Source organism: Ochotona princeps, chromosome 26 (assembly GCF_030435755.1).
Source record: "Ochotona princeps isolate mOchPri1 chromosome 26, mOchPri1.hap1, whole genome shotgun sequence".
NCBI classification, from domain to species: Eukaryota; Metazoa; Chordata; class Mammalia; order Lagomorpha; family Ochotonidae; genus Ochotona; species Ochotona princeps.
The window spans coordinates 9,801,806-9,817,354 of record NC_080857.1 but is presented as its reverse complement, the minus strand read 5'-3'; the positions used below and the strand labels follow the sequence as shown (position 1 = coordinate 9,817,354).

Genomic DNA, 15,549 nt, shown 5'->3' with positions numbered 1-15,549 from the left:
GTTCATGTTTTCCATATTGGACATGATCAAAGGTTCCAGAGGCTAAAGGCAGAACAAGGATCTGAAGGCAAGTGTCTAAATTGAAAACCTGTGACCTTCCACATCATTCTCTGTGGCTTATCTATTTCTGTGGTGCTCTAGCAGCTTCTTTTTCCTTCTTCCATCCCCTCCTTCCTCCTGCTCCTCCTTCCTCCTCCTCTTCTTGTTCAGCTCAAGAGTTACCACACGTAAAGGTCCAGCTAGCTCCATTCTAGGGACGTGGAAGTTGTTCCGTGTCATAGGAGCTGACTGAAGTGGCAACAGATAAAGATGGAAGAGGAACAATAGTTAAATTCAGAGTCTCTTAGCTAAAATTAATTATTCAGACTTTTGTATTAAGATCAATAAGTAGCCATGAAAATATTTTACTCAGGTGGATGACATGATCAGAATCGTGCCTTACTCTTAGTGTTCGAGGCGGATGGAGGGAGACAAGCTTATAAGCAATGTTATATGATGTTTGGAAGGAAGATCTGTTGAAACAGCTAGGAGATACAGTGGAGGCCAAACCTGGACACATGGCATCTGGGATGGCAAGCAATTATCTGATACAAAAGATAATTCGAAGGATCAGAGGATCTTTTAGCTGTGTAGCACACATTTCAAAGGAGCAAGACAGAGAATGACCTGGAAATAGTATTTAGTGAGCCAACAATCATTATTTGAGCGTTGTGCAGGGAAAATTGTATCCTCAGAAATCAGCCACATTTTAGTTAAGGTGCAGCTGCAAGAATTGTTTATTCTAACAGTGGAATCTCCAAAGGGCCCAAGCAGATCATGTGGGCGGGTAGAAGTTTACCCTATTCTGAGTTAGATTTGTAAAATCCCATGGAGGAGGGGTGAACAACAAAAGGGAATAGAGTAACAGGGAGAGAAACTGAAGTTGCATTATAGAGCTGACTGCTACTAGGTATGCTCAAATCCAAGTCTCCATTCACTGATAAATTATTTAATTTCATCATGGAAGAAATAAGAGGAGAAATTAAATCCCTGATTTCCATCTTCTCTTGGTTGAAAGCATATCACACGGAGAAGTCATTCCTCTACACTCTATATTTGCACATACTTGAATGCAATAAGGCTCAAATCAAGGCATCATGGGGCTGGTTCCAGCGCAGGTTATCCTCACATAAAAGAATGAAATTTACGCATGAAAGGGATCTTCAAAAGTTTAAGAAAATACACATTATGGAAAAACAATGTGTTACAACTCTCTTACATTAAAATAAACACCTTTTGATCTCATTATCCATGAACTTTTGAAGTATCCTCCTATCTACGTCCCACACCCTAGGCCAATATGTGTTAGGTCCACTCCTTGATATGCTCCCTGGGTATTACAAATACTACACTGGAAGTGTAGGCTATGCCTCCACGGTCAGAGATTGTTCTTCCTTGATCGGGTTATGCTGAGGCCTGGAGTATGCTGGGCTAGGAGTAACTTTGAGTGTGGATCCCGAGGAGGACTAGCATCACATTGCAAAGCTCCTGTCCTAGGCCATATCACTGCACTGACACTAGGAGAGGGAGTGCTTCTCCCCTCGACACAGCTGGGGAGATTTAATCCTGTGATACTAGGGAGTTCAGGGCAATTTAAGATTCACACTTCTCAGAATGCTCAGCCTAGATACCCCTAAAATATGCCATGGCATCCCACTCTTCCCATTACACCATTAGCTTTCCTAGGTGTCATCTGTTGCGACTGTGCCTTGAGTCTCCTGTGACACTACACTTAGACACCAATTTTTAGCACAGCTTGCAGAAAAGGAGAGCTTTTTACAAAGTTGCCATAGAACACTCTGGCTTTTTTAAGAATGTTTTTACTTGGCATTTGGCTGTCATGAGTTTTTCATTTTCCTGTGCCAAGTCTTTCACTGCAGTTGAGAAAGTCATCCCATTCAAAAATTCTTACAAGCATCATTGTTCTCAGGACATGAAAGCACAACATATTCCAGTGCCTCCTATTCTAAATGCACCTCACACAACTGACTTCTAGCAACCGCATCAGTAATTGTAATGCCACTGCAGGCCAAGGGTCATTATCTCTCTACATCGCACTGTTGGTGGAGCACCTAGTTATTGCCATCAATTCACTGTGGACTTGGTGGTGACTGCAGATACTGGTGAAGATATTGGCACTGTGAAGGTGCCTTGCAGCTGATTGCCATGTAATGTGACCTTTCAAGTAAACCTAGACAGTGACAAAGAAAACCTCAGCCATGGGCATGGAAACATCTTTTTTACCTGAAGAAGGGAGTGAGCTTTATCACTTGGGGCCATTAAAGGAGACATGATGAACAATCTCATGGTTTGCCTCTTGTATTATGTGTGCCGCATCCTATGTGGGAATGAATGTGAGAAAGTCATGTAGCTCCTTCATCAACAGTCAAGCCTCTTAGAATGAGCAGGTATTTGAGTTTCACAATAAAATATTTTTCTATTTTCAATGTGACCAGTGACCACACAAAAAAATCTCCTCACCCTATAAGAGAAGTCTGAAACCTGTCATTAAATTCAGGCTTGTGACACAGGCAAATCCAGCAAACAACTGGTTGGTTTCAGATCTAAATCCGTAGTCTGGCTAGCTGAATACACTTCACCATTGATTTAGCAACTGGAGTCTGGTCATTTCAGTTAACATCACTAAGCAATGCAGCTTGAAAAATCCCATCCAAATGATTTGTAAGGCCAGCCCTGATAACAGCTGGTTTAGTGCGACTTCTGAATGAGGTACAGCCCAAAGAAGGGCCTTAAGCATAATCCCAGAGATTAGGAATGAAGGACAAGGAAAAGAGGGGGTATAAAGGAAGCCAGTAAGAGAATTTGCTAAAAAGGGCATTGCCAATAGGTATGAGTGAATGAACAATTCTGTGAGTCTAACCCTGGGAATGCATTGTGGTTCTGTTCATCGGCTGGGAGAAGGAAAGGTGAAGAATTTATCAATTCACTCCAGTCTCCCATCCCCCATCAGTCAAAGTGCCGTCTTAGAGAACATCTTAACCCCCTTATACTTCTACATTTTGTCTGCAATTGTGTTAAGCAGAGATCTAGGACCATATCAACAGGAAACCCAAGTCAGGAAATGAAAGTCAGTGGAATGGGAATGAGACGAGAGGTTATCAGGTTGGCTTACATGAAATCAACCAGAATCTGTTTAAAATTGGTTGCCAAAGGAATAGTTTGAATAAGAGAGAAGCTTGGAGGATCTGAAGTCATATGAAAGCTCGATTAGGGAAGTAAATAGAAGAGAGTTGTTAGGTGAGAGTGCAAGAAAAGATATGTGCTAGTAAGAACTTAGGCAGAATAAATGGGCCATAGATATACTTGGCAGGTGCACCTTGCCAGAATTTTTTGTTTTTCTATATAACCATGCATAAATGTGTACTCACCCTATTGGCTATTTGCCATGGTCTGTACCGATTCTGCTATTTTAAACGCAACGTACCCTACATATTCCATTTTCCTCACTCATTCTTGAAGGCATTTAGGATTATCATTTTTGAGGACTGGGATTTTGTTGTGGTAGCAAGGAATGATGGCTTTAGCAACTGAAAATTTTCCAGATGAGTTTTTATCAGAAGCTTCTGGATGGAAATGATTTGCACCCTCTGGGAAAAAAAAAATGAGAAAGGGTGTAGGGTTCCTAGATGACTTTGAACCATTCAACACAGGTGAGCAGTGAAATATGAGAGCTGGTTGACTCCTAGAATTCTGAGCACATGTTGGAAAAAGTATCAGTCTATTTTGGAAAAAGGATTGAAACTTTCGGGGGATGAGGACAAGGCAGAGAAATTTATTTTATTTTATTTTTGATAACGTTTACATAGTTGATTAGAGTGGGAAGGGTCAAGGAATAGGCAAAGTGGGTGAGACCACTAGTTCCACACCTTCCTTATCTTTTTCCTATATCTAGGGGTAAAGGGAGGCAAGGGGAGAAGCCACATGCAGCCCCCAACTGCCTCAGTACCTGGGGTTTGGGATCAGTTACCTGATGTCACCCCAGGGTCCCCGACGTGAAGACAGAGAATTTTTAAGAAAGCCTGTTGAGTAAAGAGGTTTCATCCTAGTTCAGATTAGACACAATAAGGCTGTAATTAATTTTCTTCTCTGCTATTTTTTTTATCATGGCAGTGACCTTCAATTCATTCGTCATTTCTGTTTTCCAAAAGCAAGATAAGAATTAATAGTTATTGCATCATCTAAGCTGAGCTTGAAGTCTATTGTCTGTGCATTCTGCTAATGAGATAAGCCCATTCGGTTAAGTGGACTGTCTGGATTTGTAAGGGATATTGAATTTCTCTAACTCATTCTGAGGCAGACCACAAATATGGTAGATATTCTACTAAGATATTTGTATCATAGAATTGGGTGCAATGGCTCAGCGGCTAAATCCTTATCTTGCTATCACTAGGATCCCATATGGGGACCGATCCCTGACCCTTCTGCTCCACTTCCCTTCCAGTTCTCTGCTTGTGGCCTGGGAAAGCAGTCAAGGACGGTCCAAAGCCTCGGAACCTGTACCTGTGAGGGAAACCTGGAAGAAGCTCCTGGCTCCTGGCTTTGGATCGGCTCAGCTCTGGCCATTGCGGCCACTTGGGGCGTGAACCAGTGGACAGAAGATCTTTCTGTCTCTCCTTCTCTCTGTAAATCTACCTTTCCAATAAAAATAAATACATCTTTCAAAAAGGATATTTATACCATAGACATATTTTCAGAGGCTCACTTCAGGATATACATTGTATCTGTTCATTTGATGCAAAGAGAGTTGAGATATAAAATATTATTCACTACCTTTGATCAACTGAGAAATCAAGTAGGAAAACACATGTTATATGAGATCGAACAGTATCACAGAGACACAAAGGCAGGAGGGCGTCATGCCTTGCTTACCACCTCACTCTGGGTACATCTGCAGCCACCCTCATCAGTGATCTCTGCCAAAGAATTTTTTCCCATGCTTGTAGGCTAGGTATGTTGCACCAGTCGTGAGAATGTTGCAAGCAAGTCACAGTTGCCCTGAATTGGATGTGAAGGAAATGGTTGAATATCCATCATTGACTATAAATGTTAACATGCACACTGCAGTAATGACAGCTATTAGTAAAGTACCAAAGTGCCTTATATTTGCTTTTGCTTTATCACAAGTTGAAAAATCAGGGGACAAAAGCTATGGACGTGCCATGCACATCTTGTGCACCATCATTAGTAATGCAGGACAAACAGGACAAGCAAGGCAGCAAGCTGAAAGCTCAGCATGAGCATCCTGGTGCAGAAAGGAGCACGTTGGCGGTGAGGGGATCAGCGAGGCTGAAATGTAGGGGCTGGGAGGAAGGGCTAGAGGACAGATTTGAAAAACGCTTGCCAGCTAGCTGCATTAATAACTGAAGAGTCTATCCTGTTAGCAACAGGGGCCCTAAACCTTTTCAGTGGGACAATCGCCAGCCAGAGTTTTAAAGATCCCTCCAACTGCTGTGTGAAGAATGGATGAAAAGGGTCAGGGGGAATGTGCAGAGCCCACCTTGGAGATCCTGCCTCTTACACCCCCTGCCTGGGGGCTTGATCTGTGGGGATGTGAAAGAGATATTTTTAGAAGAATATACCCAAAATGGAAAAAGGTCACATGAGTGAAAGTGTATGTTACAGTTCCTCCCAAACTATGGTTAGGGAAGCTAAACGCATAAATGAAAGGAATCCTTTTTTTAAAATCACTAAAGTTTATAGAAATGACCTATTCATGTCTGGAGGAACAGAATCAAGGAAGGGCTAGACTTCAGGCTTGCGGGGAGAGAGATGGACAGGAGACCACAACCATTGGGCAAGATGGGCTCAAGGGATGGGCATCCTTGACACCCCATTGAAGATTTATTTATTTCTATTGAAACATTACAGAGAGAAAGATCTTCTGTGTACTGGTTCACTCCCAAACTGGCTTTACTTTTTTAAGAAAAGCGTGCTGACCATTCTTGGGGAGGTGGAAACAAAATCATTGCACTAACAAAGGCTAAGCATGATTTTCTGTGTGATCTCCAGCAGGTGTTCTCTCTTTCTTTCTCTTTTCCTCCCTTCTTTCCCATCCCATCCCATTGTTCTGCTGGAAAATGTCAGCTTTGGGTTCACTCAGCTGTAGCTACTCTCACACTCACAGTCCTCGTAAGGCTGCTTATCCTTTAAATCCTTGACTACGGATGTAAAAAATATGTCCGTGAGCATCCAACAATCTCACCCTGTTCTCATAGTTCATTCACTCATCCAGTCTCATACACTGTTATTCCTGTCTCCTGTTCTCTTCACAAATCTCTATTTTCCTCCTCCTTCTCACTCCGAGCTGATGAGTTTGAATTCTACTTCAGTAAGAACATAGAAGCAATCAAGGGAGAATTTCCATTAGCTCTCACCACCTCCTCTACTGCCTACCTGCATCTGTTCCTGTGTAATTTGCCTTCCCTCCTGGGTGGATTGTCTGTGCTCGTTTCTAAAGCCAAAATCTCCATATGTGCACTGGGCACCATTTCCTCTCATCTCCTAAGGATCCTACTTCAATAACTCTTCTCCCACTCCTGCATTTTGATGAATTCCCTTCTACAGGGGAAATACACAGAACATCTTCAATATAGTCTACCATAAAAGAGAGACAGATGGGGGGAGAGAGAGGGAGAGAGAGAGATTTGACTTCACATTACTCTTCGACCACTATCCCATTTCTTTGCTAGGTTTTGTAGATATATTCCTGAACCATCTTTACTAACCTTCTTTAAGTCTGTTCTTCCTTGAACTTACTCCAGGCAAGTTTCCATCCTTTGCATTTCACCGTGTCAAGACCAGTAATGATCTTCACTTGTCAAATCCGATGGTCAATTGCTAATCTTCATCTTACTTATCAGCAGTGTTTGACACAATAAATCACTCACTCTTTTGGAAATAGTTTCTCTTGATGTCCAGGGATCCTTCTCTCTTGTTTCTTTGCTTTCCTTACAGTGCATGCCATGTCATTTGTAAAAGTTCCTTTTGAAATGTTGAAGTAACCTGGACTTTGTCCCTTACGTTGGTTCTTTCCTATCTACGCTTGTTTTATAGACAATTTTGTCATTACATCTTTTAAAATAATTTATATTTATTATTTATTTTCATTTTGGAGGGGTGGGGAAAATCCCTCCAGTTCTTTCCCCTAATGAACCAGAGCAGTGGTTCTTAGCCAGAACAGCAGTAGCTAAGCTCAATTGAAACCAGGACCCAAGAACTCAGTCTAGGTCCCTCACATCAGTGGCAGGAACCTAAGTTCTTGGGGGTGTCACTCACTGTCCCCCGGTGTACATCAGGAAGAAGCAGGATCAAGAGCCAAAGAGCTGAGACTTGAACTAGGAACTCCTATGGAGGGTGGCAACCTAAGCCCCTTGCCAAATGTCCACCCCAAATTGTATAATTTCTAATACCTTATGTGTGAAGAAGATACATTCAAAATCTCTGTTTTGAAGCCAAAGATTCATTCCCTTTTCACAACAGCTTCGTACATGCAACTGCCGTCTTGACATTTTCACATAATTATTTCTTACTTCAAAACGAGTTTTTCCCGAAACCAAATTCCTTACATTGTCTTCACCCTTAAGCCTGCTTTATAACAGGGCTGAACTCTGATCTTCCAAATTATTTTACAAAGCCATATGGCTCATTGCTGTAGAGTTGCTTGATTTGGTTCAGAATCTAAGTCTGCTGTCTATCGAAATGTCAATATAGGTCACAAAAGCTTTGAACACATGAGGAGATTTAGCAAATAAATTAGCCTTTCCTAGGAAGGGTTCTAGTTGGTGTCAAGGAATTACCATTTTAAACAACTGCAAGGTAAATTACATTATCTGACTATTAAATGCTACATTTAGAAAATACTGAAGACAGAAACTCAAGCAACTGAAGCTCAAGTGAAGTTCAAATTTTTCCCAGTAAAAAGCTCATAAGAGTTTCACATAGAACTTAGTAGTAGGTGTTACATATTTATGCCAAGTTTTTATTAAAGAAAGGTGTTAGCATTCCCATATTCATTTTAATTTTTATAGATTATTTGTAAATAATTCTCCTGGAAAATGATAATAAGAATTTCTTTGAAAGGAGCTATTGGGTTTTTCTTTTTAATGATTTATCCAGAATTCAGACTTATGAAATAATTTCATGCATTCATTTAACCTAATCATGTAACAGATATTTATTTAGCAATGCCAGTTTCTGATCTAGGAAATGAATTCCCAAAAGTAAATAAAGCAACAAATTTTTCCTTCTGTAGAATTATAGTCTAACTTTAGAATGAATAATAAAAATAAATGTTGAATATCTTTGGACTTTGAAGAAAAGGCTAGCAAGGCAGGGAGGGATGGGGTGTTAGGGTTTTTTTAATCTATTTTAGTAAGAAAAGGGATAGAGAACTCTCATCTGCTGAGATTTCCCAACTGCTCAGAACAACTAGGTCTGGTCTAGGTCTGACCAGGACCACATGACAGAAACCCAATTACTTCACCTATCACTGTTGCCTCCAGGGCCCACACTGGAGGGAGACTGGTGTCAGGAACTGGAGCCAGGAATCAAACACAGGCACTTCAATGAGGGATGTGGGCATCTTATCCACTAGTGTAACTGGCCACTCTGGGACGGAGTTTGTATCACATTTGTATCACTAGCATATGGGGCTTAGAAAGGAATTAAAGGGATGAATGAATTAACACATTTGAATGAGAAACTATAGAAGCCCTGATAGAACATTTGCACTGCATCTTCAGCATAGGTAATGTGGGAACATGCATGCTTTGAGTTCCATCTCCCACAAATGGTTATCTTGTTAGGTGTTGGTTTCAGATGACTCTTTGCATACAGCTATTTCAGGCATGTAATATCTTCCTGCTTTTATTGCCTACCCTGTTTATTGACTGATCAAAGCATCTTGAGCATTGACGGGGTTAGGAAGAATATAACAAACCAATGAATTTCCCATCTCCACTTTCTCGTTGCCTTCTTGGGTCTGGCATCTGCTGCCAGTCAGTCCTCCACTGAAGCTACCATCATAATATCTCCAAGGAAGTGTAGATTGCCAACATTCACATCAATGGTGAATACTTACATTTTTAGACTTCTGACATTTAAAACCACTCTTCATTTAATTCATTTTTATGGAGTACTTAAATGTTTTGTGTTTCATCCCAGATTTGGGGAAGCATAATTATGAAGCCAACAGACAAGAGTCCAGACACCACAGTTGTTTAATAGGAAGTATTGATAAATACTAATATATCTGGGGAGACTTTAAGAGCATCAGGGCTCCTTATTCAAATTTATAAGTTCAAGAAATGCACCTTGAAACAGATAACAGTTAACCTGAGGTTGGAAAGGTGAATGGAAATTAGCTCATTTAAGAAAAGGAAGAGCGTTCCAGGTCTAAACACTGCATGCATACAGCCTTAGTTACAAGGAAAGCAACTCATGCTTGACGACAGAAAATAATCCCACATGGCTGAAGCCGAGATAGCGTGTGCCTGCTGTAATTTGGATGTGTTCCCCAGAGTCCATGTGTTGGAAACTCCATTTCCAACACGAGAAGGTTGAAGTGAATTTCCTATAAAAGGGTGAATTCAACCCCCTCTTTCTGTTCCTCGCCTATGTGTGGCTTTCTCCATGTTATGATACAATTAGGAGGCCCTCAAGATTCTGGAGTCTTGATATTTGACTTCCCAACTTCTAGTACCATGAGCAATAAATTGATGCTGTTTATCAATTTGTGAGTGTTACAAATTGAGCAGAACTTAGCTGTTCAAACTCATGCAGATATTTAAACTCTGAAGTCTCATTGTAGAGTCACTGAATTAAGGGTAGACACTTGATTGAATTATGATGTCTGAGAAGCGGGTCTTATGGAAGGTCTTTTTAAGTCAATAGGGTGGCCCTCAGAAAGTAGTTCTCCTGAGATGATTGTGTATTTAAGCTGGGTTTGATCTAGTTACTCTCTTTGTTTCTGGGCTTACTATGTGGTTCCCTCTCTATATCAACTCCAACTTAACTTCCACCACATGCAACTCTAATGGAGTCACCTGATTCTACAATATGAACCTCCAGACTATATGCTGAAATAAGCCCTTTTTCTTCCCAGAAAGCTCCTCTGGGCATTTTTGCTGGAATGGTAAAAAGCTAAGTACTGCAGGAAAAAAATGAGAGTCTTCTATTAACTCTTCCTGAAGATACAGAGGGCCATTTGCATTGGTCTCATGCATAAGACCAGAAAAGTTGGGGGGGCAGACTAGAGAAATCCTAGAATTCTATAAGCAGAGTGTATGATTATGATTGGGCCTCAGGAGACTACACTGTTGGTGGACTTACAGACCAGACTCCCAGGGACACCCAATCCTGAGCTGTCTACCTCAAAATCCTAAGTTTCTCCAGAAGCTCCACTTGTGTATTTTAGGTAATGTAAGGAAAAGTTGACCCACACATTAAGCCCATGGCCTTTTTTTTTTTTTTTTTTAGCAGTGCAAAACAGATGAAGGCAGTGTAGGAGGCAGGTTTGCACTATGGCATTGCGTTTTGTGGGGGTGACTCCGGTGTCCATGTGAAGGCTGAATTTGGTTGAGGATGATACTGGAGTCAGAGAGCCATCAGGAGGCTGTGGAAGGGAGGCTGGGGTCAGAGGGTGATTGCAGAATGTAATCATCTCTTAGAGGATGCAATCAGGTCTTCAGTAACAGCAGTGTGCATCGAGTGGAAGAATCCATTGCCCTGTATGCTTTAATGTGCAACAAGGTTATCTCAATAATCTCAATACTCCAGAGCATAACTATGATAACAGATAAACCTGTGCTGAAATTTTACATATACTTAGAGACTCTTCTGTTTTACAAGTTAGAAAATAGGCTCAGGGAGGGAGAATGATTTTCACTTGGCCACACATCCTGGCCAAGTTGGAATCTGGACCAGAACCTGAACATGGCCTGCTCCAGAAACTCTCTTTCCATGAGCCTTCCCATCATTGCTTCTATTTTTCTAGACAGGACTGTATATCTGTGATTTAAATTTTTTTTTTTGGGTAATAAAACATCTTTCTCAGAAGCTAAAAACAAGACTACCATTCAACCCAAACAATCAAATGTCACAGGAAATGTAACCCTGTGACAATAATTTTAAGGAACAAGAAGACATGAGTCATAATCTGAAACTGCAAGAATAAAACAAGATTTGGTTATGCCAAAACATTCTCTGTGATTTAAGCAGATAGAAGAATTTACGCTCAGTCACAGTGGATACGCAGGGAGACCCTCAGCTGGATGTCTGTAGAAAAATGGACACCTTAGGTACACTAAAATGATAATTTTTACCTTTTGATATTTAGTTAGTATTTGGAAGGCAAAGTGAAGAAGAGAGAGACCTTCTACCTGCTGGTTCACTGCCAGTTGGTTGCAACATGACCAGGTCTGGGCCAAGGCTGAAACTAGATCAGAATTCCATTTGAGTCTCCCTCACGGGTGGCAGGGACTTGGGCCATCTTCTCTTTCTTTTTCAGGCTCATTAGTGGGAACTAAATGGGAAGTGGAGCAACTGGAACTGGATCCAGTATTGCAGTATAGAATGCCAGCATTGTAAGTGGCATTAACCTGCACCACAGCGCTGGCCTCCAAAATGATTAATTGAATGGGTTTATGAAAGATAAATATATGTGTGTTTAACATATTCCTATCATGTTTTATCCTTGGAAAAATTATACTTAATGCATATCTTATACTGTTTTGTAATAACTTGCTGAAATTTTAAATTTGACCTTAAAATTCAATCTACTGAAGTTTCCCAAGACTTCACATTATCCCAAAACACTCTACAACTACAAAAAGAAAATTGAGTCATTTTTCCAGTTCTTTGGGTTTATAGAAAATTGAATTTGATAGAGTCTCCCTTCCTTAATATTATTTGCAGTCACCATATGGCTATTTTTCCAAGGGCTTATTGTTTGCCAGGGACTGATCTGAAAACTGCATATCATTGTATTTAATTTCTGTATTAACCCAAAAATGTTTGTATGATTTTCACCTTTAGGAAAGGGAATCATGAATTACACAGGTTAAAATTTTGCTTAACATCAGTCAACTAGCATGGGAGGACTTAAGACTCAAAATATGATTGATCAGTGTTACATCTTGAAGGAATTATTGACCTGACCAGTGTTATTCTGTTTAGAACCAAACATCTGAGTTCTAAGGTCGCTGAACCATATTATTGGATGGAGGTAAAAATTGCTGAGTTTTCTACAGTACACTTAAACTGATAAAATGTCAACATCAGTAGCTTCAAAAATAATATCTGTAATAGCTATAGCAACCGTTCATATTGCTAAGACATACATTCAAAATACTCTAAATAAGAACAGAATTCTAAAAAATATTTAAGTCACTCATATGAAACCAGAAAGAAAAATAGCTGAATTCATTGCTAATCAGAGTAAAGGAGCTTTCAACTTGTCAGACACTCTCTTCCTTGGGAGAATAGAATATTGCTTTTATCTTGGGTTTGGGGGAGACATGAGTTCAAGCACTGGCAGACTTTCAGGCCTACCAATGCTGAAGCATTGTTACCCAGGTGGGACCCTTCGTGATCAGTGTGCAGTCTGTAGTGTGTTCAGTGGAGTACAGCCAGCATCACTGAGCCCATCTAAAAGTGACTGACTTTTAGAAGCCAGGCACGGACACTATTTGGTTGCTGGGGAATGTGTGTTTCCTGAGGCGGTTGCTTTGGTATATGGAGCAGACTGAAACTGGACCTTGTATATGCTTCTTACCACGAATGTGGTACTGCTACTGCCATTTGAAAAACATGTGTTTTAAAACTTCATCCTGTAATTTTAAAGTCTTTGTACCTTAATAAAATTATCATCTGGTGTGATAGAAGTAAGATGAAGAAAGTTCATGTAAACAGGTTAGAGCAGACCCTTTCTTGTTCGTAACTCATGACCAACTTTTCTCCTTTGTATAAAAATATCCATCCTTGTACATGCACACGTACGCACATACACACATTTGGAGAATCCTTCCTTTTCTATAATAACTCTTCAGTTCTAATGATGGAGGCCTGCCTCCTAGCCACATAAAAGAGCAGGTGAGCCAAGCCCAGTGGATGATAACATCACATCCTCTTGGTTACAATCATGTGACTCAAGTAATGCCGAAGCCTGTCTCTTGTAACGTTGAGTTCATGAAAAACAACGTATTTTCATCTCAGATCTCCAGGCAGAAATGTTATCTATCCCTGGTTATGTCCACTCCAACTAAAACAGAACCTATGCACAAGAGAAAGGAGTAACACTGGGAAAGGAAAACTGGAAGAACAGCATTTCAGATCTTGTTTATACATATCTGAGGTCGTGAGCCAATCAATTCATGCTTTACTTTAACTGCTTTAAAAATGAAGTTAGGGCCGGTATGGTAACCTAGCAGCTAAAGTCCTCCACTTGCACTTGCCTGGATCCCATATGGGTGCCAGTTCTCTCCCAGCCACCCAGCTTCCCATCCAGTTCTCTGCTTGTGACCTGGGAAAGCAGTCGAGGACAGCCCAAAGCCTTGGGACCCTGTACTCACATGAAAGACCTGGAAGAGGCTCCTGGCTCCTGACTCCTGGCTTCAGATTGGCTCAGCTCTAGTCATTACAGTCACTTGGGAAGTAAATCCAATAAACATAAACAAATCTTTTTTAAAAAAATGAATGAAATTGAAGCCAGCATTGTGACACAGCAGGTTAAGCCACAATTTGTGACCATCAGGATCCCAAATGAGTGCCGGTTAGAGTCCTGACTGCTCCACTAGCTATCCAGCTTCCTGATAATGTGTCTGGGAAAGCAACAGAAAACAGCCCAAGTGCTTGGACGCCAACTACCTATGTGGGAGACCAGGACAGAATGCCTGGCTCCTGGCCTTGACCTGGACCAGTCCAGGCTGTTGCTGTCGTTTGCTTAGTAGAACAGTTAATGGACGATCTCTCCATCTCTGCCTCTCCGTGTCTCAGCAACTTTGACTTTCAAATAAATAATTCTCTTTTTTTTAATGAAAGAAGTGAAAGACTGCAAAAAGAAAAACCTTACTCATCAGTGAGTCGCTATTGTCTATGAACTAAATAACAGGTGTGGAAACGGGGAAAAATCCGTGATAGAATTTTAGAAAGACCTACCACTATACAACCTACATCGCAGAGATTTATAACCCACAGTTACAAGATCCTTATGGTTTCTAGCGTGCCCATGCTTTTATGCCACTCACAGTCAGTGGTCCCTGAATGAAAAACCTTAGAAGCTTTTTTCAAGGTTGGATGAAGCAGGTGAAACCTTGGCTGCCAAAATAAAGTAGGACAAAGTTCAAGTGAGCATTTCTACTTCACACACTTAAAATAGCTCGGTTTTGTAAAGGATACTTTGAGTATCAGTATGAGAAAACGATGTTGTCAGTAGGTAGCTGCCTTTGTGAGAGAGATCACGGTGAAGAATTTAAGGCACCAATTCTCCAGACGCCAAACTTACCATCATGGTGGCTGATATGTGCGCTCTGTTCTGCCAGTTGGGGCCTCTGAGCTCAGCTGTCCCAATATGAAAAGCCTTTAGTAGCTTTATTCAAAGTCACATGCTACGTGAGTTGCAAGCAGATCAGCTCATATACCTGGTTGCTTTTCCACTCTTTGGAGAGGATTCCTGAATTAAATCACTCTTCTCTGCTCCACGATCCAGAACTTTCCTCTATTGTGTCACCCTGAGCACCTCCCTGCATGGGTGTGGTACTATAATTACTATTTCCTCGGATAGACTGAGTTCTCTGAGGGCAATATCCATGTGTTTGTGCAGGCGCGCACGCGTCCCTCTGTCCCCCAAATCAGGACAAGTTTGCTTTCTGAACTTCGTGAAACTCTGTGTTCTCCCAGGAAGCCATACACTGTCAAAATTCTTGGAAAATTAGACATCACTGGTCTAAGATAAAAGTAACTGAGCTCATTTTTCAACCTTAAAAAAAAACTGTGATACATTGAAATATCAAGGAAAAATGCCTTCAGTTTTATTGCATTACCTGCTCTTAGGAGCTCAGACAATTGGCTTCTAGAGGTGATATCAAACACTTCACTGTGTGCAGCAGGGTAAGAAGGCAGTCCTGGGGAAAGGTAACTGTGGTACAAATAGAACCTAAAGCCAGGGAAACATTTGCGATTTTAAAATATTGCTCCATATCTTGCCATCCCCATATCTTGCTATCCCTCTGGTGTTAAGACTGACTTCAACATCTCAGAGCCAAAAAACTTTATTTTAAGCACAGATATAACTAATATCTTTGAGATTTACTGTGAAGATTAATGAAAAATATGGTTTAAAATAACCTGGTAGGAAGAATACACTGTATTGTTAATGCATTTATTTATGTATCTAGTTGATTCTCTTCCCTGTTCTCTCTCTCTCTATCTCTCTTTTTTTTGTGGAATCTGATGACTTTCCAATTTCATGAATGAGAAGCAGAGACATACGAA

At 40.8% G+C, this 15,549-nt stretch overlaps 1 long non-coding RNA gene across 1 annotated transcript in view; it reads left to right on the top strand.

Annotated features, from left to right (window-relative positions):
- The window catches only part of LOC131478023 (uncharacterized), a 45,672-nt gene extending 32,083 nt beyond the window's left edge, over nucleotides 1–13,589 (top strand). Inside the window, exon 3 of the long non-coding RNA XR_009244249.1 lies at nucleotides 13,565–13,589. This is a non-coding gene — a long non-coding RNA (uncharacterized LOC131478023). The remainder of the gene's footprint in view (nucleotides 1–13,564) is intronic.
- The last annotated feature ends 1,960 nt before the right edge of the window (nucleotides 13,590–15,549 follow it).